Source organism: Amblyomma maculatum, chromosome 3, assembly GCF_055883805.1.
Source record: "Amblyomma maculatum isolate TAMU_Amacu chromosome 3, ASM5588380v1, whole genome shotgun sequence".
NCBI classification, from domain to species: domain Eukaryota; kingdom Metazoa; phylum Arthropoda; class Arachnida; order Ixodida; family Ixodidae; genus Amblyomma; species Amblyomma maculatum.
The window spans coordinates 52,489,387-52,514,594 of record NC_139346.1 but is presented as its reverse complement, the minus strand read 5'-3'; the positions used below and the strand labels follow the sequence as shown (position 1 = coordinate 52,514,594).

The 25,208-nt window shown below is 45.8% G+C and overlaps 1 pseudogene; it reads left to right on the top strand.

Moving 5' to 3' along the window:
- Positions 1-21,821, top strand: part of LOC146194763 (uncharacterized) — a 51,599-nt pseudogene extending 29,778 nt beyond the window's left edge.
- The last annotated feature ends 3,387 nt before the right edge of the window (positions 21,822-25,208 follow it).

Genomic DNA, 25,208 nt, shown 5'->3' with positions numbered 1-25,208 from the left:
GACCTGAGGAAAACCTTCCGACGCGGTGAGCTAGGCAAGGCACTGAACTCGCACCTAGGCATTTCTGCTGCTGACAATGTTCTCTACATTGTACCCGCATGGGAGCAGAATCTGCTTGTTGTAGGAACACGAAATCCAGACCTCGCCGAGCGCCTCATTGGCGAATTTAATTTGCCAACTGGTAAAGGCCCCCTACCAGCGCACGGGAATTTAAAGCTTACCGGAGACGTGTGCCGCGGTATCATCGGGGGCATCGCCGACGATGAAACAAGCGCGACGCTCACGGCCCAAATTGTTTGGCGAGAAGGCCAGATCGCCAGCATCCGCCGGCTCGGAAAATCAACCATCGCGCTCATCACATTTGTGGGAAAGGTGGTCCCGCGGTACGTCCACTACAACGGGGAACTTACACTCATTCGAGAATATTAGCGAACTGTGCCGGCATGTGTAAAGTGTGGTGCTGTGTGACACCGCTCGGACATTTGCCCCACGCCGAACTCGCCAAGGTGCGGTCTTTGCGGCCAAACTGTGACTGTGACGAAGGACGGACCTGCGCCACACGAATGCAACCCGACCTGTGCAATCTGTAGATTAGCCCACCCCTTGGGATCGAGAGATTGCACGGCCAAACGTGAGCAGAGGTGTGGAGTAACAGGACAGTGTAGAATTTTTGACTGTCATGTTTGGACGATGTTTATGGTCTGAGAGGAAGAAAGTGCCACTATCCCCTTGGTAAAGAAGAGGAAGAAGAGAAGAAGAGGAAGATGAGATTGTTTACTGCCATGTTTGAACGATGTTATGGTCTGCGAGGAAGAGAGTGCCATTTTCTCCTTGGCAAAGAAGAGGAAGATTAGAAGAGGAGGAAGATGAGACGCGCCTGAGTGTAGAAGAGGAAGAGTGGTGAAGAGGAAGTGTTTTCAGATTCTTACTACAGTTGGTAGTGTGCGCGTGTGTTGTGTATCTTCTTTTGTGTTTGTGTTTGTTGCGCCACATATCTGAATACGATGCAGCACCAACTAGCCCCTCAAGCCGTTATTTTGAAATGTAGCAGAGTTGCGCGTCTGATTTCAAAATGCCGCTCGCGCCTTCCTTGGTAGAACGCCATCACGTGGTACCAGCAACCGCGCACTGCAGAGAAGGTGAACCTAGGGTCACTTTTTGTAATTTCCTCCGCCACCGCTTCAGAAGAGCGTCGCTGCAGCGAACTGGATTGACAGCCGGCCAAGTTTGAAGCGTATCCACTATCCAACCGCTGTTTACGTTCGCTGCTTCTCACGTGCGTTTCAGTTTCGTTGCAGTCAGCGTCTATTCAACATGACGGGGTGTTCAGCTCCAAACTGCAGTAATCGCTCTGAAAGTGGAAAACCGTTTTATTTAATAAAGTATGGAAGAACGGTTTTCCGCCGGCGACTGCAGTGGCTGTTACGCATGTGCTGCGACAATCCTACGTCAAGAGGATCAAGGATATGTGAGGTAAGCTTATCCTTTGTTCAATTTTTGGAAGACTGTTGATATGAGGTAATCGACAGATGGAACTGTTGATGTTGTTCAATTGCTTAGGCTGTATATTATATGCGCTGTTTATAAGAGGAGTAATGGTATACGCTCGACGCTATGCCATGGCCATGCATCGGTGCGGCCTCTAAAGCAAATTATATAGGCGGGCGAGCCGATAAGAACTAATAAAGCGTATTGTCCTCGGGCCGCAAACTGCTGCGACGGCCTAGGTACTGTTTGGGTACGTGATACGAAAAGCGGTCATGTACGCTTAGAGATATCGCGCCGCACGGAGAGCAAATACGCTACGAGCGGCAGTGTGGACAATAGTCGTTACTTTTTTTTTTGCTGCGCACCACGTGGTTTCAGGTAGAATACACGTGCGTGAAACTCGAGACAGTGTAGTTCCATTGAAATAATAGTCATGGAGGGTGCATGCTAGCGATCATGCATTATCACAGCTGTATAGCATGGCTTCCTTGAAAGTCTTGGTCCTTTAACATGGTAGCTTACAGGGAGCCACATAAAACTTGAGAAGGGAAAACTGAGGTCCATTTAGCGTACTACTATGTTGTATACATTGCGTACTCCAAAAGTGATGGAGTTGGTGAATGGTTTCGGTGCATTTCAAGTGTTTTTATATCATCGGTTCATTTAGAGATATATTAATAGTACTCATTATCACCATTTGCAATTTTCACCTATGTTGTGTGTCCTTCACTTGTCCACTGTTCTTTTGCATGCAGGATCACTTCACACCAGATCAGTTCCTACAAGAAAAGGTGAATGGAAAAAAACGGTTGAAACCAGATGCTGTCCCAAGCATATTTTCTTGTAAGTCACAGCCGATTGTGCTAATGCTAATGTTGTTAAAAGCGGTGCTGCCATACCTTGAGGGGATATTGACCAATAATTTGCAGTTAATTTGCCTCTAGATTCACCTTTGCAAGTGATTCCTGGCGGAGCACCTTATGATGTCACCTCAACAAGATCAGGTCAGACCAGAATGAAACCAGGAATTCTCACTACCAGTGATCTATATGTTCCCGGTTCAAGCAACATTTGCTTTCTCTGTTCTCTGGATGTGTGCTTCTTTATCGTGCAGATTGTTCGGTGCTGTAAGTGTCGCAAGAGACTTCTGACACCTTCCAAGCTGCTTTGGTATCTTTAAGTGAAATAGTGCTCTTTCTGACTGCCTAGATCATTTTCCAAAGTCTGCACTCCACTCCATGTGAAAGCAGACAAATCCTTACTATTTTTAAATTGCGTACGAAATGGAAAGTGCACCAGGAATTTAGAGTACCACCACTGTTGTCATTTCTAGTGGAAGCGGCACTTGTTCTCGTTTTTCTTATGTATGATTCTTTATCGTGCAGACTGCACTGCACTAGAAGTGCTGCAAGAGGAGTCCCCTGGTACCTTCCAGGCTTTTTCAGCATCCTCAGGTGAGATTATGCATTAATCAACACCTCGTAGGTCATGCGCCGGTTTGGTAACTTTCCAAAATCTGCAGTCTAGTCATCATGTGGGTAAGCAAATGTTTGGAAGTGTTATAATGCTTATTATATTGTAAATGCATTACATGTCTCAGTATCACTAAAATAGCTTTCTAGTCGGACAACAATTCTCTCGGTTTTCCTGATGAATGCTTCTTTATTATGCAGATTGCTCAGTGCCTCAAGTACTGCAATAGGATGAACCTGCCATGCTTAAGGATTCTTTGGTACCTTCCGGTGAGTTAGTGTTCTTACTCAGTATCTGAGAGGCCACGTGCAGGAGTTATCATTTCTTTAAGCTTTCGATGCAATCCAGGATATAAGAGAAAAGGGCTGTTATATTTTAAATTGCATACCACTAAATATTAAATGCATTACACATCCTCAGCACCGCCAACAACATACCTTTTGCTTATTCATGCAACACTTTTTTTTCTGATATATGCTTTTTTATCACGCAGACTATTCAGTGACTCACTTGCTGAAAGAAAATACACCTGTCACGTTCCAGGTTGCCTCAGCAACTTCAAATGAGATAGTGTTCTCTCTTATCACCTAGGTCATGTGCAGGTTTTATCACTTCCCAAAGCCTGAACTGCAGTTTTCATATGTTGAGACAAATGTTTGCTAGCATTCTAATAGATAAATCCAGAAGGTATTCTTAACACAAGTATTTAGTAGTTTGTAGCTCAAGTGATGCCTTTTCTGTCAGTTTCCCTGATGTGCGTCTCTTTATCATGTAGATTGCTCGGTGCTGGAAGTGTCGCAAGAGACTTTCGACACCTTCCCAGCTGCTTTGGTACATTTAGGTGAGATAGTGCTCTTTCTGACTGCCTAGGTCATTTTGTGAAAGCACACAAATTCTTACTAGTGTTAAATTGCGTACCGAATGGAAAGTGCATCAGCATTGAGAGTTCCACCAATGCTGTGATTTCTGGTATAAGCGACACTTGTTCTCTTTTTCGTTATGTATGATTCATTATCATGCAGATTGCACGGCACAAGAAGTGCTGCAAGAGGAGTCCCCTGGCACCTTCCAGGCTGTTTCAGAATCCTCAGGTGAAAATATGCTCTTGGTCAACACCTCATAGGTCATGCAACAGTTTGGTCACTTTCCAAAATCTGCAGTCTGGTCATCACGTGTGTAGACAAATGTTTGCAAGTGTTATATGGCTTATTAAATTGTAAATGCATTACATGTCTCAGTATCACTAAAATAGCTTCGCTAGTCAAGCAACAATTCTCTGTTTTCCTGACGAATGCTTCTTTATTATACAGATTGCTCAATATCTCAAGTACCGCAAGCAAAGGCATGTGCCCTCTCAAGCTTTTTTGGCACCTTCAGGTGCTTCAGTACTCTTTTCGAGTACCTGAAGTTTTTCTGAGTACCTGAGAGGCTATGCATAGGTTTTATCAGTTTTATAGGTTTTATCAATTTTTGTCCTTTACTGCCTGAAGTTGTTTTTAATTTATTCCCACTGTTTGCTTTGGTTTATCAGGTTTAGCGCCCCAAAGTGACTCAGGCAATGAGAGACGCCGTAGTGGACGGCTCCAGAAATTTTACCCGCCTTGGGTTCTCTAACGTGCACTGACATCATGCAGTACATTGGCACCTTGCTTCTCTCCTCCGTCGAAAAGCAGCGGCCGCCACAGCCGGTTTCGATCCTGCATCTTTGGGCACAGAAGTCGAGCGCCCTAACCACTGCAGCACTGCGGCGGGCCACTTATTCCCACTGTCTAAAGCATTGTCTTCGTGTTCATTTGTGCCCATTTCAATGTACTTGAATTTGTTGTTGATGTATAGTATTTTTGTGTATTCACACTGCCCCTATGTAATGCCCCTCATCCCATAGGTTAAAATAAATAAATCAATGATCTGATCTCCTGCTCTTTCTTGCTACACCCAGTTTGTTAGCAACATGTTGCTGTACTGCGCTCTGTCCTTTCATGTACAAAGCTGCGTGCATAAGGCTTACAAATTGATTGGGCTTTTTAACAGTTTTGGCCTTTATCATGGCTAAAGTGGAACCTCTTTTTGGAACACTCGCCTTAGCTGTGGTGCACAGTTAACGATGTTCCCCACCAGAGTGGTGTTCCTGCAGCCACCTAAATTTCTCCAAACCCACGACACGCAGTAGGAGAAGCGCCATGTCTCGCTTGCCCTGATTTGGCTGGCATGAGCAGTAGTGTATAGGGGTGCTAGACAAGAGGCTCCTATCTGACAAAGAAAATGTTTGCTTTCTGTTTCTGTTTGCATAGTACCTTTTTTTAGGTGCCTCTGTGTAATATCTACTGTCTAAAAACTCAGTCTTGCTCTTACGACAATATTATTAATGGTTTGCAAGAAAATGCCTGTTTGGGGTGCCAATCCAGACAAAAATTTGGAGCATGGTGAATGGAACAGGTGTTCTCCATAAGACTGTAGCAGTTTTGAAAGAGCTGGTGTATATTCCTTGCTGTGGCCTACACCAGTGTACCCTACTTCTACATCTTTTCTGAACTCTGTTTTCCACACGGCATAATGTCGTGAATAAATACAAGCACATTTCTGTCCTATTTGTTAGTTGGCTGTGTCTGCAATAAAAATGGAATGATGTGATGTCTTCATACACCTACAAGGGCTGTTATTTTAGTGTTAAGCTATACAATTTTCAAAACAGCACCACCTTACAACTGTTGTTCTTACTAACATTACTGAAAGCTCTGTAGGCAAGGATACCTGAACAGACATCAGTTTTCATTCACCTGCTCATTACATCAAGTATTATTCAGGCAAAATTGCTTGACTCACAGCAAAATGCTTAATTGCGTCAGCCAGTTTTCCACATGAAATGCACCACAATGCTTATTCTTAATGCAGAACTTGGGATGTCAACACACTAGATCACTACTAGGTAAGGATATTTCTTCCACTACTGCTTTTGAGAAGCAGACACTGAAATAGGTTAATGTATGTATACTACTTTAATGTATGGGTACTACTTATGTATGGGTACTAGTTAATGTATGGGTACTACTTTACTTTATTACATAATGCAGTTTAACTCCTTTTTGAGAAATGAACTGTGGTCTGCTACACTCCAACAGCTTAAATTTCGAATTGCCAAAGCCGAAAAGCAATTAACAAAATGACTTTCTTGGAAATGTGGCTGTGACACGTGCTTACTGGGAGGAAGATGCAAGCTACATGTCTGCAGAAAATCTGAAGATAGCCCTAGTTTTAATACCATTGGCAATTTGTGGCTGGTTCATAAGTGATATGATCTCAGAGAACCTAAATGTTGAGAGCTGCTGCACATAATTCGGTACAGACCTCATTTGTTATAATTTTGCATGCAAAAGTGTGCATCAACTTTATACAGTAGCTAGATCAAAATATATCTGGTCATGTTCCACTCTGTTCGTTTTTTGTCTAAGTTACAGGCACTTAATCTTTTTTTTCTTGAGTAAAGCTTGCATTCGGGTTTCTTTATCGAAAACAGACTGATCTTGCAGCTCCGCGCTTTTTCATTTACACTTTAAGCGCTAAATAAATTAGAGCCCCACGCTGCTTTGCGTTGTATGTTTATATAACCCTGTTGGCATAAAACTTGTATGCAAACAATTTTTAAGCAAAGCAAACCATGTTTAAGCATCTGATTGTTTACTTCAGATGCTAAAGTTCATAAAGTTTCAAATAAACTGTGTTTTAGATGTTATATGCTGTCCGTGTTATAGTTCTCGCTCGTAATTCGTTTTAAAGGTCCTGCGCATCCAATAAGATATATAAACAGGTTTTCTAATGCAGGTCAGGCGGCTAAATATTGGCACAAAGATGAATGCTGCATTTGCACGGCGCGTATCTACAATATTGAGCATGCCCTTAAGTTATCAGGTAAAAAGTTCGGAGCAGACGACATTGAAAATCGCCTGCTGCCGTGCGCAGATTGCGCCGCGCGCTAGAAACAGCGGCGCGTTTTTTTTTTCCTTGGCATATTTATTGACCGTGTTACACAGTCAGCTATTTTGATGTTCTTTGCTTGCGATCAAGCGAAAAAGTGGTTTACAAACCTTGGAAAAGCACCCGCGGTCGATCGGGGATATCACAGGCATGTCGCCTGCGGAAACTGAGTGCGGCTTCGCCGCAATGATTTCGGTTGCTTGACAGGCAAGATGGCGGACTCTACCAAGCCCGGGCGCAGCAACAAAACCACGACCTACTTACAGTAGGTCGTGAACAAAACACTCAGGTGCGCAGCTGGGCGCGGGCCGCCTCCTGCGTTCCCTCATCCTCACTCGCTTCCCCTTCCTCGATACACGGCGTTGATGTCGAAAGCCGCAGGCACAATGAGCAGCTTAAAGCGCAGATCGGGCAACTGCTCGTCAAAATTCAAAATTTAGAGGAAGAACTATCCGCTGTGACGGGTGTCTCGAATCCCGACGCCATGGAGAGTGAGCCCGAGTTGCCGCCCGCGCTCGCGTCGGCAATGGCCGCGATGGAGGCGCGCGTCACCTCCCATTTCCAGAAAATGGTAGAAGCGGCCATAGGCTGCTTGGACACCAAATGTAGGGCATCGGTCCCTGCAGCCATCACCCGCTGCATGAAATCAACCACCCGAACGAGCCATCGGCTCGAAGGGATCCAAGCCTTCAACAGGCACAAGAAAATTGTAAATCCCACAGACGCGAAATCAGAGGACTCCAAACCCGAACCCCCACCCGGTGCTGGCTCTGGGTCGGAGTCTCATAAGCCCCCATCTCTCATTTCCGTTCTTAATCATGGCAGGACGGCTTAACACGCGTTCCTCTCCTCCCAAAGCTCACAATTCCATAACCGTAACACAGTGGAACTGTAGAGGCTTTAAGGCTCGGCAGAAACGCGCGAACCTGCGTCTCTACCTGGAAACATTCGAGGCTTTGCCCGCCGTGGTCGCTCTCCAAGAGCCAGGAGCGGCAGCCAAGTTGACTAATTACGCGACGTTCCAGCATGACCCTTTGTCGTGTCTCCTCGTGCACAAATCATACACAGCCACCGAAATTGACCTCGATCTCACATACCCTATTTATACATGACGGTGAGGATCCTCCCTCTTAGCGATCGGATCCTGCCCTGCACGTGCTTAACGTATACTGCTCCCCGAAAATGAAGCGAGTGACCTTCGCGGGCCTCTTTAGCCGTGCGCTTAAAGAGGCGGGTCGTGATCCCCTGCTGATTGTGGGTGACTTCAACGCCCCTAGCCAGCTACGGGGCTATCGTAAGGAGGAAGTGCGTGGACGCATGCTGGCAGAACTGGCGTCCACATTGGGCCTCACCCTCCACACCGACCCAGAATTTCCCACCCGCGCAGGCAACTCGGTGACCCGAGACACATGCCTGGACCTCACCTTCACTCGCAACATAAGACACGCAGACTGGATCAACACCGAGGAGACCCTCAGTAGCGACCACTGTATCCTCAACACAACAGTTTACACACGCCCCCTGAAGCGCCCCACAACGAAAGCCCGCATCTCCGATTGGACTACCTTTCGCCAAAATTTCCCAACAGAAACTAACACGAACATCACAGAGCAGGGCTACACGACCTGATCCCAGTCAGTCATGGCGCACCTTCACTCCCATGAGAAACAAATACAGCTCACAGAGGTAGTTACGGACGTGGACAACCACCTCCTGCATCTCTGGAAAGCACGCCGTGGCCTCACGCGCCGCCGTAAGCGTCAGAAACACAACAAGAATCTGAAAGCTCGCATTGCGGATCTTACCAGGCAGGCAGCAGAGTACGCGGCCCAACTCGCTTACTCTAACTTGGTGGACCGTTGCAGCACGGCGGCGAGGCAAATGTCGAGCCGCAACACGTGGCGGCTCTTCCGAGCCCTCATCAATCCACCACAGACACGCACGGAAACGCAAAAACACCTACACAAAGCCATGCACTCATTCCAAGGAAACAGAATGCAGCTGGCAGTGGCGCTACGCGATCGCTACCTATGCACAATTCAGGACCCCCGCGGATCGGCCTACTCCTATGCAGGCAGGGAAAACTCGGAGTTGGATAACCCATTCCTGCTGCATGATCTGCTGGCCAGTCTGGCCAAAATGAAGAAGGGCACTGCGCCAGGCAGGGACAAGGTCGACAAGGTCCCTGTTAAACTTCTGGCGAACGTCCCTGACACGGCGCACCAGTGCCTTCTTGACTATATCAATGCAATCTGGACAGGGAAAACCCCCTTCTCATTGAATGGAAGACAGCTCTCGTCACCTTTATTCCCAAAGCTGGGAAACCAGTCGACACGGACAACCTCCGGCCCATCCCTCTCACCTTGTGTGTGGGCAAATTGATGGAGACGATGGTGCGGGATCGGCTGCCTGAGTACCTTGAACAACACAACAGTTTCGCGGACACCATGTTCGGATTTCGCCCACACAGATCCGCACAGGATGTCCTGCTCCAAATCGACTGCGAAATACTGAACCCCATCACATGCACAAGGAACGACAAAATCGTCCTCGCCCTGGATCTCAAAGGGGCATTCGACAATGTAACACACCAGGTCATACTCACGCACTTGAGTCAAACGCACTGTGGCACGAACACTTTCAACTACATCAAACAATTTCTCACAGACAGACTGTCTTATATCCGAATACAGCATCAAGAACACGGACCTTTTTGCACGGCACGAGGGGCACTCCGCAAGGCGCAGTGCTGTCCCCTCTGCTATTCAACGTTGCAATGATGCGCTTACTTGCTCTGTTGGGTGCGGCCGAAGGGGTGCAGCACGCGCTGTTAGCCGACGACATCACCCTCTGGGCCACGCAAGGGCGTCTGGGGGACATGGAGACATGGAGCAAACGGCTTTTAGCATAGTGGACCGCTATGCCCGCGGCTGTGGTCTCCAGTGCTCACCGCAGAAATCTGAATTCGTGCATCTGCGCCCCTCGCGCTCATGCTCGATTCAAATCAATCTCACCTTGCAGAGCGGTTCCATTCAAGAATCTAAGGAAATCAGACTTCTTGGGCTCTTTATGCACAACCAGAGACGATGCGACACAATACAGCTCCGGCAGGTGGCGGACCAGGTGGGCCGCATGGTCCGCCGGGTTTCCAACAAGCGCGGTGGGTCACGATGCAAGGACGCCTTGCGGCTGGCGAACGCATTCGTGACCAGTCGAATCTTGTATTCGACTCCCTACCTCCACCTGTGCAAACAGGAGGAGGATACCCTCGAAGTTATCCTCCGTAAAATCATGAAACGAGCACTGGACCTCCCGGTCTCCACCTCTACCAGCCGTCTCATGGCGCTGGGTGTGGTGAATACTTTCAAGGAGCTTCGGGTGGCCCACCTCACCAATCAGTGCACGCGTCTAACAAAGACAGAGTCGGGTCGCCGTCTTCTTGTCCGACTTCACATCCAACACACCCAACTCACAGAGGAGAAATGTCGCATTACCGAAAAATTGAGACGCGCCCTCCATGCGCGGCCTCTCCCCGCCAACATGTCCAAAGAATATAATGGTCGGCACCTGGCGCGGGCGGCAGCCTTGGACCGCCATTATGGAAGCAAACCAGGAGTTTTCTATGTGGACGTCTCCGGCCCAGACCCTAGGGGTTGGTACACAGCCGCGGTCATCCACAAGGGCAAAACAGTAGATGGCCTTACGTTCAAGGCCGTCACCAAGACACGCAGAAGAGGTTGCCATCGCCCTCGCAGCCTCTGACTCCTTCTCCAAATACATCATAACCGACTCGCGAGGGGCTTGTCGGGACGTCCAGCAAGGGTGGACTGCTCCCCTAGCTTACCGCATATACCAAAATTGCAGTCGAGATTCGGATCCCGCGTACCGATCTCTCGTTTGGGCTCCAGGTCACCAAGGTCTCCAAGGGAATGAGGCAGCCGATGCCGCCGCCCGCGCGCTTTCTCTCCGGGCATTTCCCACGGGACCCGACGCGGACCAGGATTTTGATTTCAGCCCAGTTTACAAATTTAAAGAAATATGTGAATATTACAGATGTACGCACCAAACTCTTCCCACCCCGTGCAAAGGGCTGGGGAAGGCTAACGAGCGGGTGCTCCTCCGCCTGCTCACCAATACAATGTTGTGCCCGGCTATTCTAAAACATTTTGATCCACAATTCGACGGGCTGTGCTCGCACTGTGGGGAGGTGTCTGACACCTACCTTATGGTGTGGGCCTGCCAGAAAAACCCATCTTTGCCCCCTATCCCCAACCCCACCCGAGAGAACTGGGAGGCGACCCTGTCCGGCTGCTGCACCCTAGAGGCCCAAAAGGTCTTAACGCAGCGCGCCCGGACTGCGGCAAACACCAATGGAGTGCCTGTCTAGGCATCCCACTTAGTGTATATACCTATATGTATTATATAAATGTTTTCACCACAACCACCCCCCCCCCACCCTCGGGTGTGAAAATGAAAGATTGATTGATTGATTGATTGATTGATTGATTGATTGATTGATTGATTGATTGATTGATTGGTTGATTGATTGATCGATTGATTGAAGGTCTCGCAAATGTTGACGTAGCAGTAAAATCTTCAGCGCTACCTAGCTGCCGCACAGGCCAAAGCAGTCCATACCTAACTTGTAGGGAAAAAAATAAACGAAAGGAAGAAAGAGTGCAACCTGCTCTGTGCTTTGCCGAGGGCAGCTTCAAGCCGTCACAGGTTTGATACCGCGCTGTCTACGTTGGCTAGCCTGCCCGCTTCTCCTGTCATACCATCCGCCCTTCTAGGGAAAAAACAAGAAAGCGTGCGTGCGTGCGTGCTGCTGTGTGCCTTGCTCGCAGGACGGCTAGACGCTCCCCCTCCTCCAGCTCGAAGCCGCGCTCCGATGGCCAAGCGCCTCCTTGCATCCTTCACGCGCATTGGATTTGAATTAGACCGCTTGCAGCCACCCTCTTACTCCCTCTAGCAAAATAAAAAAGTTATGACAATAATAAATATACACCCACAAGACGCGCAGGAGGGACGTAGGCCCTCATCACATTTGTGTGACGTAATTGCGCGCCCAAGACATGCGAAGCCCCGCTTTGTTTAAATTTTTTTTAATATCCTAATTTGTTCCGAATTCATCTTTTACAAATCTATGTCTGAAGATTTATATTCTTAAAGTCTCACTCGCTGTTAGCTGAAAAAAATCTACGTCGTGAGTTGGGCGTGTGAAGAGAAATTCACCCACCGTACTTTTGTGGTCGGAAACCAAAGGGTACGCATCTTTATACATTATATTTATTCAAACAGTACCGCCCTTGCATATGAATATAAATTTTATGACTCACGTACATGGATTCTTCATTCGTTGGTTGCACATAATTGCGCATCTGTACATAGTCTTAAACTACCATGCTTGCGTGCCACTTCCTTCATCTTCAATTATTGCTTGTATCTATGAAATTATTTTCATGGCCTGTCCTCGACACATATAGCTTTTGAACCATTAAGGACTGAAGGGCATTCAATCCTTTCTTGAAAAGCTTTTTTATGCCCAAACTACACGTCTACCTGATATGAATATATGGTCTAACATTTCCAATGTGAAGAAGAAGAGGGACCCCTCCGCTGGACTCTGACGAAAAAGAATCAGTTGGGGAATTGCCATCGCGCAGATCGTGTTGTTCTTGATCGCCCCGCTTCCTCGCCGACTTCGACGCCGACCTCGACGTCCCTCTCCTACATTTGGTGGAGATGCGGGGTATTCTCGTCAAATAAAATTGGAAAATATAAGATACACATTCGAATCAAAACTTTACCCAAATGTCGATCAGTTGCTATGAATTTCACCATGCACTAAATTACCTAAGGGATCATTGCTATTACGCGAAAAACAGTGTTAACTATTGAACGAATTTGAAATTTGATAATTTTTCTGACATCTAATATTGCTTACAGACTTTTTAGATGCTGCATATTCACAGGAGTATATACAAAGAAGTATATCCACCTGTCAACTCTATGCACAGTCTTTTGTTCACTAAAGTACATACAAAACAGTAAGCTTCGATTACCTATGTATTTAATAACATTCATACAGACTAAAAGTACATACAAGGTTGATAGAGTCAATAAATTGTCATATAGGTTCTAAAGACTGTTGACTGCCATTTTTATAAGGGTAAGGCTAAGGGGCTGGTGTCGAATAAAACGCGACCGTTGAGAGAAGCTGAAGGAAATCAGTGAAGTTGGTCCAATATCTAGGGGAACGGCTCAATGTGAATATATTTGTAATAAGGGAGTAATTACTCATTTACGACCACCCAAGCGCCGCCATACGGCTAAAAGTGAAAGCTATACAGCTTTCACAGAAAGTTCGTAATTGAATGAAAATTCGTCCCGATAAGGGTAGCCAAGCTGCGACCACCGCCTCTCCGGGCGGTCGCTCTACCAGCTGAGCTAACCAGGACGGTCAGCAGAACTGATGGTAGGTCGACAGCGAATGATCAATAACTCGAATTTATTATTACAAATCTGTGGAGTGTATAACACTACGAAGTGTGCGGATATGAAACGGTAGCGCATTGTTCAGGATAGATTTATTGAAGGAGAAATAGGCGAGAGTTCCGTTCTCATCTGGTCATAATTGAACAGCCGATGACGAAGATGTCCTTCCCATCACTTTATTGCCTTCTTCTCGTGAAGCGAATATGCATGATTTTGAATTGTAGGATTAGAAAGATACTGCGGCTTTTTGGTATTGGTTAACATTCAAAGTTAGTTCTGGTTTAACCTTGGTTGAGCCAGTAAATCCGTGCGAGAGGGTATGTCGAAGGTCAAAAGGTAAATCAAAGTTCAATGGTCAACAGTCATTTCCCCCCATGGTAAAATGTATGAGCTGAGGTCGTACTACGGTACCCATGACTTTGCAATGGCAAAATCTTGCTAAGATTTGTTTCGCTAAGGCACCTTCAAGGTCAGGTGTTCCACGAGATAGGTGATCTGACTTGACCGTGTGAAGTAGTGCTTCGTCGATAAAATTTCAGTCCATCTCTGTCACCATGCGGTAGACGGAAACATGAAATGAATTACACGAAATGTGCAACACACTCAGCAGCGTCTCATTCCATTTCTACTTTGGCACGTCGCTGTGATTACACGTTTCTTATGTTCATCCTGTAAGTGAGATATTTTTCCACATTTTCAATTTTGTGAAAGTTCGTCTACGTATGTGTGCTTTAGTTTTGACATATTTGATGCCATCAATGCCAGGCAGTTGCTAAGGCGACTAGGCTTAAACACACCCCCAAAGATTTTCCCTCGGCTCATGTGTCCGGATGGGTGCAATTTAGCTTGATGTTTGGTTTGCACAGCCAATGCCTCTTAAAAAAATTGTGATAACCTGATTAATCTGTGGTTTTGAAGTGTGCCATGTCCTATGTGATATTGTAGACTGCTATTTATTTACAGGTACGCTGATGAATTTCAGCCACTGTTTGTGTGCTCTGTGGAAGGCTTCTCCTGTGAAACGTCAGTACCATCCTAGCTGATAACTGTGGCTATCTTTTCCTCATCGCCTGCTCTTGCTGTGTCTATTTTTATAAATGCTACCTTTACTCTTTATTATACCATATATGTTGTGTATACATTTAGCACTGACCGGCTTTGTCAAAAAGGTTGTTATAATATAGACTGAAATAGGAATATTTTTATCGATAATCATGTAATCATAATAACATCCTTTTTTTGCGGCGTACTTTCGTTTCTACCAATGAATAACTTTATTTTGAATAATGACAGGTTATGCCACCCCTTTAAGGGAACACTGCGGTGCTTTTCAAACGTGGTAATACTCTAGATTATTGAAGTAGATTTATTTGTTGATCATATCTGTAAAGTTATTTTTTTCAATTATGCATAAAACACTTCGCAATCGCCGACTGAAAGCGCGCAATTTAAATTTCCCGCTTGCGCGACTGCTACAGAGGAGAAAAGCAGAAAGAAAAGCCTCTCTTCTCTGTCCGTTGTGACGTCACTTTGAGGTGCCGGAGGCACAGAGGCAGGGGCACCCTAGGGAGCTTCCGCCGAGTACTGTTCCTCGTTTTGCATGCTTTGTGCACGTACAAAACATGTCCGCTTAGTGTTCTGCGCCCGATGCAACACAGTTCTGCATATATTCGTATATACGACCAGTTGTGGGCACGACGATGTTGTCTTCCATCGTTTCTCGCAATGTCAAAAGCTCGCGGCGCAATTCGACGCTGCTGACAAGTTAGATAAATTCAAGGCGACCAAAGCAAACATTCTTTCGAAGCATTGTCGTGAAGACTGTGACCATGTGCAGTTTATTTCTAATGCGATTTCAACTGGGTATTTGTCAAAAAGGCATGGCTGAATCATGAAGAGGTTCCTTTTTTCCTCCTCGCACAAAAGAATCGTGCCAGTCAACATTTCCTAGATCCACGTTTATAAAAGGAAGAAAGGGAGGTAAGTCTAGTACTTCAGATTCTAGTTTCATTACTTTCTGACTATGCCGGCCTCGTTTGTACGTAAACCGTCGCGTTAGCGTTGGTTGGGATCTGTTTACGGGGTGCAATTTCGCGATGGGACGGGCAGAGCGCATCGGTGCTTGGTTGTGTTGCGTCTCTCGTTTCTTGTGTTCTTTTCTTTGCGCAAGGGTAAAGCGAACTAGAATATATTCATATTCTAGTTCACTGTAGCAAAAGTACGCGCAGCGGCTTCTGTGCTGCACATCGGACAACTCATCAGCAGCATGCGCTGATGATCCTTTGCGAATGTGCAGATAATTAAGAAGAGCCCACTGTTGTGTTGCAGCTAGGTTGTGGCGCCTTTGCGAGATTCTGTACAGCCCGGTGCGTGCCTGATGTGTTCGGGAAACCCCTAGGGAGTGTTATTAAAAGCTAAATTGTGTACCTATCTGCTGCGTAAAGCCGCATACAAGTATGGAGCGCGCTAATTGAGGTTTCCTTCGAGGCGTCTAAGCTAGCAATCATCAAAGTTGTTCCTATATTCTCTCCTCTTCTTGCATCCGTTGCTGACTAGTCACTTTACGTAGTCCTGTCTTTGTTGGGTATGCGAATTACAATATAAATAAGACTGACGGGGCTCTTTTAAAGAAAAACATTTCAGCACATATGTCACATGTAAGAGGCCAAATACAGAGGTTTTTTGCGAAAGCAAAGGCGACGACAACGAAAAGGGTAATGTGGACCAACGAAGGATTGAGAAGATGAAGTAGCAGTTGGTGACATGGTAAGCGCTGATTGGTGACCAGAAGACGACGAAGATAACGATAAGGTTGACGTGTATCAACGCGGAGGTTATAAATAGGCGTGATATGGAGAGGCAAGGAGGTTGAAGCCAGAGAAGCGGAGGCTCCGGGATGTGAGGGACGCTTTGGCTGGGAGTGAGCAAGGCCGGCTGCTGTACCGGTGCCTCATGTTCTACGGCACTGCACCGTAGACTCCCTGCTGTTCTCAAACCGGTTCCGGGGATTGAGCGACTACTCAACCACCTGCTACGTCCAGGGGCACCTCCAAAGTTCGTACCACCGTCCACCTGCATCACCCAGGAGGTTCATCTCAATGCCGCCATGAACGCCAACGTTGCTTCAGCCCACGCTTCAACGATAGGTCATCCTGTTGCGGCCAACAAGACGAGCTCATTGCAAGCCGAACGCCACCTCGACGCCAACGCCATTGACTGGGCCCATGAAACGCGTCACCCGCTTCGAAGTGTTGAAGCTGGAACGCTGTCTCATAGTGTGAAGCATCGTGTCTATCATTATTCTTAGTAGGTTGTGTTAGTTCTTAATTTTGTGTGTGTGTGTGCGCGCGTGTGTGTGTGTGCGTGCGTGCGTGCGTGCGTGCGGCTGGCATCTAGTTCACGCTTTTGGTCCGAGCGTTCTCCGGAGATCCGTGACAAAGAAGCAAGTGGCGAGCCTGCCAGGATTCATTTTTTGTATATTTTCTATTTGTCTCGGATCTTTCGGATGCCTCGACGGCAGACAGTATGGACTTGGCAAAGACATTAGAGGTGGCTCTCAAACTAGGGCTAAGCAAAGAGGTGGCGATGAGTCTCTATGAGCATGAGGTAAAAGGCTAATAGATGAAAGAGCACAGGCACGTGAAGATGCGCGTGAAGCAGAGGAACGCGAGGCAAGAAGAATTGAACGAGAGAAGGGGTTTTTGCTGTGGAAACAGCAGCAGGGGATCGGAGAACGCGAGGGGAGCACATATGACGATCGGGGCTCCGAGGTAGAAATAGCGCGTAGATCGACGAGAGTTTGTCCGAAGAAGCTGATGGCTCCTTTGAATGTGAATGGCAAACGAGATACCTTGGAAGCATATATGCAACGATTTCAGCGGACAGCTTTAGGACAATGTTGGGAACGCTGTGAATGGGCAACAGCGTTGAGAATGCGTTTTTTTTTTTCATTTATTTTTTTTTTTCATTTATTTTCCTTAAAGGCCCTGTGAGGGGCATTACATAAGGGGTGGGTACATCATTGTAGGCAGCAAGAGTTAACACGATGAAAAATGAGCATGAAGATTGTCAGCGAAGGTCGCGGAGCACATGATGGCTGCAATGTCTCTGGGAAGGTCGTTCCAGTCAACAATGGTACGGGGAAAAAATGAGGCTGCAAAAGTAACCGTGCGGACACGTGGACGAGAAACCTGGGAAGGATGACAAGTGCGATGAGATATGCGGGTTGGCGGGACGATGTAGGGCGCGCAGTAAAGTGAACTGTGATAAAATTTGTAGAATAAGCAAAGGCTGGCGATACGACGACGAACTGAGAGGAGTGATAACCCTGATTTATCTTTCAACCCTGACACACTGATGTCGTAGGAATATGAAGAATGAATGAACCTGGCTGCTCTGTTTTGTACTGCTTCAAGTGCGTTGATAAGGTAAGCATGATGAGGGCTCCATATAGGTGAGGCATATTCTAATTTTGATCTGACAAGTGTTTTGTATGCTAGCAGTTTTACGTGATCGGGGGCATGGCGGAGATGACGTCGTAAGAAACCTAGTGTTCTATTAGCAGTTGAGATAATATTTGTGATGTGTGCACTCCAGGATAAGTCGTTACACAAGGTGACACCTAAATACTTATATGATAGACAAGACTGGACAGGGATGTTACTAATTACGTATGGGAAATGAAGTGGATTATCGCGGCGGTGAAAAGACATGCGTTTACATTTATGTGGGTTAAGTTCCATTAACCAAACGTCGCACCATTCCTGAATGCGGTTAAGGTCGTCCTGGAGAGAAGTTTGGTCAATAATAGTAGTAACAGAGCGGTAAATGACGCAGTCATCTGCAAACATGCGAATTTTAGAATTGATGTTGTCTGGTAAGTCATTAATATAAATTAAAAAGAGAAGGGGGCCGAGTACAGAGCCTTGAGGGACACCAGATGTTACAGGAAGGGGGTTAGAATTGTGATCGTTAATAGTGACAAACTGCGTGCGATTAGTGAGAAATTCTTCTATCCATTTTAAAATATCGGTAGGCAAGTTCATGTATGAGAGTTTTAGTAGAAATCGTTTGTGTGGTACCTTGTCGAACGCTTTTGCATAATCTAGGAAGATAGCATCGGTCTGCAGGTTAGTGTCAAGATTACCATGCAAATCATGAAGAAAAATGGCAAGCTGTGTTTCACATGAGTGGCCTTTTCTAAAACCGGTTGTGACGGGTGAAAAAAGTTGTTAGAGTCGAGGAAGCTCATGATGTTTGTGTAAATGACGTGTTCCATGAGTTTGCAGGGTACGCTTGTAAGAGAAATGGGTCGGTAATTTAGCGGTGAATTTTTTTTTTTGCCTGATTTGAAGACTGGAACGACCTTACCACTTTTCCAGTCATCTGGTATTCGTCCCGATGAGAGCGACTGTGAGAAAATTAAGCATAAAAATTCCGCAGAAATATCCCTGGTATTCTTCAGGAGCTTCGAGTTAATATTGTCAATACCGGATGAAGATGAAAGTTTCATAGTTTCTATTAAGGACGAAATACCTGATGACAAGAAAATGACTGCTGGCATGGCACAACCTGTTTGTGAATGTAACATCGGAAAAGGCATTTCAGTCTCGTTAGTAAATACAGATGCGAAGGCAGCATTGAAGATGGTGGCACATTCGGCTTCAGTGAAGACTGCACCTGACTCATCTGAGAGCGTTATCTCAGTTGCATGACGTGGGTTTATGACTTGCCAAAATTTTCTCGGGTTACTTTTTAACAGATTGGTAAGTCTGAGTAGAAAAACGTGTGTTTAGCGTAACGAATAGCGGAGAGATATGATTTTTCGGCTTCGCGATATTTTGCCCATGCGCAATTCGTATCGTGAAACCTGGCTGAACGGTAAAGACGCTTCTTCTTATTTTCTAAACGCTTAAGTGATTTATTAAACCACGGCTTATGGGAATTCTCCTGAAAACTGAAGAGGGGAATGAACTGATTGGTTAGAATTTCTAGTTTATTTTTGAACAACGACCAATTTTCTTGAATCGACTGAGAATGAAAACGTGACGCAAAAACTGGAAAAAACGCATTGAGTTCATTATTGATCATTTCATAATTTCCTTTGTCATAAAGGCGAATAGTTTTATTGAGTTTCCGTCGGCGCGTTGGTTTGAGGACGATGTTAGCATGAATAACTTTATGATCGCTGATTTCAGGCAGATAAGTAATCGGCTGAACACTGTCTGGGTGATTTGTTAATAAGAGATCTAGGATATTCGCGCAATTATCAGTTAAGCGGGTAGGTTCTAGTATAACTTGAGTGAGGTTCATGTTATTGCAAAAATCTAAGAATTCCCTTGCTGCGCTATTATTAGCTATGGGTGTGGTATGGTTTTGCCAATCAATATTCGGGAAATTAAAATCGCCAAAGAGGAAGACGTGCGAATTAGGGTGCTTTGTGATCAGTCGACTAAGTGTGTTATTAATTTGGAGGGAAAAATCAGGAATGCTGTGGGGTGGCCTGTAACAAACACCAAGTAAGACTGTGTTAGGTGCAGCGTGACAGTGTAGCCATAACATTTCTAAATCAGAAGAATCAGCTATTAGTGAACATGTAAGGTCCTGGCTGACAGCTATAAGCACGCCCCCTCCGCGTCCTTCGCTGCGGTCTTTTCGAAAAAGTTGAAAATTCGGCAAGTCAGCAAGTATTTCATTATCTGAGATGTCACCGTTCAGCCAGGTTTCAGTTAGTATCAGTAGATTACTTCTTGATGATGAAGCGAGACTAGAAGCAAGCTCCCGCTTGGAAAGAAAACTGCGAATGTTAGTGTATATAACGGAAAACGAGGTGCTAGATACGGGACGATTATTGAAACGGGTGTTCGGCAGAAACGGGTGTATGGCGGGATGATTGCTAATCTGACTGAGACTGGGTGGCTGCTGCTGACTGAGAATGGGCGGCAGCTATTTCTTGTACTGTTTCCGAGCTTTCGTCAAATATGTAGCGCCTAGAACCGATGTGCAAAGTCTTGAAGTTTAAAGCGAATTTCGCGGAGTTTCCATTAGCAAACGCAATTAGCTGCTTTCTAGCGTGTCGGACTTTCTTTGAGAAATCTTCACCGACGCTAAAGTCGGTGTCTTTAAATTTACGGCCATTCGAGAGTATTGTGCTTTTAATTTTGTGTGAATTAAACTTAACAATGATTGGACGAGTGTGTTTAGGTGTGTAACGCCCAAGGCGGGGAGGCGCTGAATGTGTTTGGTAGGATGCCTACGTCTGATTCCATGGATTACGGTAAAGTCACGAAGGCACTTCTCCAAAGATTCAGGCTAACAGCAGAGGGTTTTCGCGAGATTCCGCACCGCGAAACGTAAGTATTTTGAAACCGCTAAGCAGTTTGCTTGTCGGCTAGCCATATATTTCGACAGGTGGCTTGAGATGTCCAACACAGAAAAGAGTTTTTAAGGCGTGCGTGACAAACTGGTGACAGAGAAGTTCCGAGTATGCTGCATCCCAAACCTAGCGGTATTCCTGAAAGAAATTTGTGCTCATTAGAAGAGGTTGCCGAAGATGCAGACCAGTTTCTCAAAGCTCAAGGTCTCAGGAATATGAGTAAGGGGAAGAAAGAAAATCAGGTTTCAGAATTAAATCCAGAACTGTCTGGCGGGGCGTTTAAGGCGCCAGTCAGATGTTTCCTCTGTAACAGGGTAGTACACTGTGCAGCTCACCGTAGATCTAGCAGTGCGGCCCGGAGGACGCAGGTCGTGTGTCGAGGTTGCAACAGAAGAGGGCATACTGTGGAAAAAGGCCAATATGAAACGCCGGACCGAACTGAATGCATGGTTGATTTAAAGGAAGAACTTATCACACCAGCCAATGTTCCACAGCTCAAAGAGGAGCAAACACCACTGGACAACGAAGTAGAGAGTGGAACTCCCAAGTTGAAAACAGCAATTCCAGTGGTGGTTAGCATATAGGGGGCCGTCATATATTGGCACTTAGAGACAGTGGAGCCAATACAGTTTTGGTTCGGAGAAGCCTAGTGAGGCATAAAGACCTAACAGGGGAAACGACCGCTGTCACCCTGGTGGACAGCACTGTTAGGTACCTGCCGGAAGCCAGGATTCTAGTGTCAACTCCCTATTATACCGGACAGTTATTGGCAAAATGCGTACAGCAACCAATCTACGATCTCATCTTTGGAAACATTCCGGATGCATGAAGCGTCAATGACCCTGATCCTGAGTGGAGGATGATAGATGTTGGGAAGCACCAAAACGAGAAAAGGCGCACGACTGGCCAGCAAGGGCATAGTGCAGTCGGTCTCTCGTCGGCAGTAGAGACACGAGCGCAAGAGACAGCCAGAGTGACGCAGCGGCCGCTCTCTACTGCCGTTGCGATTGTCTGAAAGTAACACCGTGCGAGATGACAATTACGCAAAGAGAAGATTCGAGCTTGCAAGCTTGCTTCGAGAAAGTAGGTCAAATGAAAAGGAGACGGAGTAGTACCTCGTTTCAGTTTCAATTGGCAGATGGTCTTCTTCACAAGAAATACATATTTAGCTCAGGAAAGCAGATCCAACAGCTTGTGTTACGAAAGATTTGCCAGAGACGGTCTTACGCTTAGGACACGACACCGTCATGGCAGGACACCAAGGGTTTCAGAAGACGCTGTCCAGAATCACCGAGGAGTTCTTTTGGCCAGGCGTCCAAAGCGACGTTAAACGCTTTGTTAGATCGTGTGACCTTTGCCAACGCACAATCCCAAAGAGCAGAGTTAGTCCTGTACCACTGGGCAAGATGCCAACTATCGGCCTACCGTTTCAAAGGATGGCTATTGACATTGTGGGACCAATCTCTCAAAGATCTACTAAAGGCTATAGATATGTGCTTACCTTGGTCGACATGGCTACTCGTTCTCCTGACGCGTTCCATTGAAAACCATCGACAGTATCCAAGTTTCTGAAGATCTTATGGAGATGTTCGCTCGCTATGGGATTCCCAAAGAGATTTTAAGTGATGGTGGATCAAACTTCAATTCGGACCTTATGAAAGAGCATAACAGCCTTCTGTCTATAAGGCATTTACTAACAACGCCCTACTATCCTATCTGTAATGGTCTAGTAGAGGGATTCAATGGGACGCTAAAAAATATGATTAAGAAAATGTGCCAGGAAAGACCAACCGATTGGGATAGATATATTCCAGCTATTTTATTTGCTTACCGCGAAGTACCGGAAGCAACTGCTGGTTTCTCTCCCTTAAAGTTGTTGTATGGGAGAACCGTTAGGGGCCCCATGACTATATTCAAGAAGCTGTGGTCAAATAAAGAGATTGCAGCCGAGCTCAACACGATGTACACATATGTGCTTGAGTTGCGAGACAAGCTGGAGGATACATGTAGAATAGCACATCAAGGTGTCGAGAGGGCGCAAGAACGCTATAAATGTTACTACGACAAAAAGCCACCAATAGGAATCTCAATCCAGGCGACAGGGTTCTGATCCTACTGCCCACGGACAACAACAAGTTATTGATGCAATGGAAAGAACCCTACCTAGTGGCACAGAAGAAATATGATATGGACTATGAATAATAATAAGTAACACCAAAAAGGTATTTCATGCAAACATGTTGAATGTGAAGCAAGGGTTCCAGCACAGAAAGAATAAGGAAACAAGGTCGCTTGCTCTGTAGTGGTAGAAGAACCAGATGATGCTGCTGAGATGCCCTCTTACAATTTGTAGAAGACTGTGGGATGGGAAAAGGTAATAAACCCCAATTTGAATGAAGACCAAAATTCGCCGATCTATGTAATAATCTATATAATGTTGCACATTTTGCAGGGGCTCAAAAATGTGGAGCATTATATAGGTGATATCCTGATTGCTAACGATACATGTTAAGAACACATAGTTACGCTAGAAGGGCTCTTTGACAGAATTCAGCAAGCCAGGCTGACTGTAAAACCAACAAAATGTGAGATAGGCTTTGAGGCTATCTCGTTTCTCGGGCACAAGCTAGGTATGGGCCGCATCACAACGAAAGACGGTATATTGCGGGAAATACAGGCAGCCTAGGCACCCAGTACTAAGAAAGAAGTACAATCGTTTCTTGGTTTAACTGTGTACTACAGGGAGCTTATTGCCGATTATGATCACGTAGCCTATCCGCTTGTAGAAATCACAAGGAAGGGTGTCAGTAATAAACTGAATTGGACAGCTGAATCCGAAAACGCCTTTGAGACATTAAAAAAGCATATGGCAAAGCCGCCTGTTCTGCATGCTTCGAACTTGGGCAAATAATATGTTCTTCGCACTGACGCGTCCGAGAGAGCATTGGGAGCAGTACTCTTGCAAGAAGAGAATCACAAATCACATCCCGTATTCTTTGCTAGTAAACGATCAACTTCTGGTGACCGCAACTACTCCACCATTGAAAAGAATGTTTGGCTGTGGTATGGGCAGTGAAGAAATTTCATATTTATTTTTACAGGGGACACTTTCGAATTCAAACTGATCATCAACCGCTCTAATATCTAACCAAAGCCAAAATGAACAATAGCAAAGTCAAGAGGTGGAGCCTAGCCTTGCAAGAGTACGACTTTCATGTGGAGTATACTAAAGGCAGAGACAACATTGGCGCAGATTTCATGAGTAGAACCCAACAGGTTTAGTTTGATTTGAGTTATGTTTTGTGAGCTTGGTTCTCGGTTTGTCGATGTGTGTTTGTACAATGAAATGTGCTGTGCGCGTTAGTATGTTTGTTAAGGACACTGTACGAACAACGACAGTGTTGTGATAGTGTTCTATGAAGAACATTTCTGGGTGTTGTGCCAGTGAAGTGATAGTGTTGTGATAGTATTCTATGAAGACAATTATGGTCTGCTGTGGAAGTGGTGTGCTTCGGGCACGTTCAAGACAACTAAGTGCTAGGTCGAGACTGGCCGGAGAAGATATTCGGTTTGCTGGAAGTCGTAATGGCCGCGAAACTCTAAGCAGTTTTCAAAGGAAAACTCTTGAGGCGTCCAAGCTAGTAATCATCGAAGTTGTTCGTATATTCTCTCGTCTTTTTGCATTCATTGCTGCCTCGTTACTTTACGTAGTCCTGTCTTTGTTGGGAATGCGCATTAGATTATAAATGAAACCGACGGGGCACTTTTAAGGAAAAACATTTCAGAACATAGTTTTCTCATGAAGCTACGAATCGGGTGAAGCTGCAGCTTGGCTTTCAAAACTAGACTAAACTTATATTGTGAGTGTATCTTTAAAGAGGCAGGTTCTATACGTCTGCTAAATTCCCCATGACTGAAGCAGCATTCTGCGTGTGTTTAACTTGGTATACAGCCCAATAGCTCTGTCAATGCCTCGCAAGCATCGCAGAGATCGGCAACCGGGCTTCGCTTATTGTTCCTTTGTCTGGTGGTAGCTGTGTACTGCTTCAACCTTTTAATAAAATTCTTCGCTTCCTTAAAGCACGACGCCTGGCAGGATGTAGTACAGCACACAATGGGCCCGTTTTTCACAACAATGATTTTTCGGGCTGGGCGGGAGGCCTAAGGCGGAGGTAGTCGGCTACTGAGTTTTTTGGTGTCCTTCCTTCCCAGGAATATGAGGCCCCAGGTTTCGCTGAAGGCCATGTAGTTCCTTCTAATAATGACACACACTACTTTTCAAATTGCCTTACTCTATACCACAGCACGTTTTCTTGCAAAACATATTCTCCTCAGAACGGAAGTGGCATCGTTTGTGGGCACGTCTGGCACGAATACATGCGACGAAAACCATGATGGTCAT